The sequence below is a fragment of the Gambusia affinis genome, linkage group LG21, assembly GCF_019740435.1.
Source record: "Gambusia affinis linkage group LG21, SWU_Gaff_1.0, whole genome shotgun sequence".
NCBI lineage: Eukaryota > Metazoa > Chordata > Actinopteri > Cyprinodontiformes > Poeciliidae > Gambusia > Gambusia affinis.
The window spans coordinates 9,400,181-9,402,245 of NC_057888.1; the positions used below are offsets into that span (position 1 = coordinate 9,400,181).

The window sequence follows — 2,065 nt, forward strand, 5'->3', positions numbered from 1 at the left end:
GGAGTCCAGCTCAGTCCACTACCAGGAGATTTTAGAGCACTTAATGCTTCTCTCTGTTGCTTCATGTAGACACAGCTTCTTGTTCTCACTAGTAGGAGCTAAAACAGTCACCATAATTTGATTGATTTAAAATAAAACTGTGGTGAATGCTCATTACAATTGCTTGTATCAGTAATCTTGTTCTTTGATTTAAAATTACCTAATGTAAGCATTAGGTAAGTTCAGACACAACACTAAACTTTAATGAGTTGTGTGTACTAGTTGTTTCGTGGTGGGCTTTTTCTTTTTTTAAAAAAAGAGAAAGATGGGAACAGACAGAAGAAGACAAAAAGACACAAACAGGAAGAGGTCACAGACACATGATACCAAATTGTTAGCATATCTTTAAATTCTAATCTAAATCAAAATAAGTGTGGGTTTCCTTTCCTGTAATTCAGTTTTCCTAGCCACATTATCATAGCATAAACAGATTTCTGGTAGATGCCAGGAATGATAAACACAAGCTAGACATTTTTTTTTTTTTTTTACATCTTGTTTGCAAGTCTGTTTAGTTTTTTCTTCCATGAGTCATCTTTCTTCTCTTGATAGGGATGAACCCAATCCTTCATTGAGACATCAGTTGAGTTCTGATTAATATAAAGAGAGAAATTTATTACACTGATAACATTTTTATAATAAATACTAAGATACCATAGCATTATTTAATCAGTTATGTTGTCCTCTCTGAAATGGCTCAACACATTTTCTATTTAATTCTAGTACAAGGTACATTTCTGTGCTTTGGTTTTTCACAGCAGCCTTCACTTTGGATGACTCAGCTTATCATCAAAGCAGCACTGCGTGAAACTGGTGTGACAGGGAGACAGGACAGCATACTTCTGTGTGACCACTTCGCTGAGGACTCATTGGACCGGATCAGAGTACAGAAGCCTTGGACATCTCTCTGTAGAAAAGCTCAACAACTTTATGCTCCAAAGCTCACCTCGGGTCAGCCGTGGGGGAAAAACACATTTGTCCCATAAGCCGTGCTATTCAGGTGTTTGATCAACATCAAAGAAAACTTGTCACTTTTTACCAAATTTCATTGACTACCAATGGCAGCTTGCCTGACTTGGCTGACCCCAAAAGACACAAAATGCAAAATATACCCACACATGGAGGGCTACAAAGACGTTTGACATCAACAATAGAGGAATAATTTCCATTTAAAAATGTCCTACCATCAAAACAAACCATATAAATGTTTTTTGTGTCTAAAGGTAAAGGTAATTTTATTTATATAGCACATTTCCAGCAACAAGGCAATATAAAGTGCTAGAGCTACATGTATCTTAGCTTAAAGGAAAACTCATGTAAAAGGGAGTAAGCATGATACGTGATTAAAACAACCCTTTATGGGTCAACACTCATGTAATACATTGTTCATACCATTGGTTCCATTGCCTCTTTGTACCTAAGAACAGATGAGCTCATGTTACCGGACTATCTGTGATCAAACTGGAATGAAGCTTGAACAGTTAAATTACTTCTAGCCTCACCAACACTGTGCTCTGGGACCTCCTCCATTCAGATGTCCAAAACTCCCGGATAAAGAGCTGCCTTCCTCCGTCTGTGAAGGAAGGAGGGATGTCTATGTCTGTTCATCCCTATGTCAGTTACAGGCAACTGTTAGAGGAATACCTATAACAGACATTCTTGTCTGTTATAGGCTTCCATGACATAAAAGTTTCAAACCTGAAACAACTACCTTTCCTTCTACTGGAATCAATCAATAGTTATCCTACCGGTTCTTGGATTCAGTTTAAGCCCATGATTGGATGTTCAACACATTTTACTTGTACAACCGTTCTCGTTACTAGTTCGACAGCTCCCCTACTCAGTACTTTCAATCAGCTGTTCATTAGTGCTCCAATCAGACTCACCTGTTTTCAATGCTACTAATCACACCTTGTCTTTATTTAAGCACCCAGATTTTCCTCTGTTCTTTGCAAGAGTTTTCCATTATGCTCACTCCAGTTTGACTACTGCAGTTTTTATCATGTAATTCTTCTTTTCATCCCTTGAT

At 37.7% G+C, this 2,065-nt stretch overlaps 1 long non-coding RNA gene across 2 annotated transcripts; it reads right to left on the reverse strand.

The window, feature by feature from the left end:
- Positions 1-453: 453 nt before the first annotated feature.
- LOC122824561 lies at positions 454-1,841 on the reverse strand. 2 transcript variants are annotated; one of them, XR_006369535.1, is made up of 4 exons: positions 1,785-1,841; positions 1,539-1,646; positions 1,429-1,453; positions 454-626 (listed from the first exon to the last, which is right to left on the reverse strand). It is a non-coding gene; the product is annotated as an uncharacterized LOC122824561 (long non-coding RNA). The 2 variants fall into 2 exon arrangements; XR_006369536.1 differs by lacking the exon at positions 1,429-1,453.
- Positions 1,842-2,065: the final 224 nt, after the last annotated feature.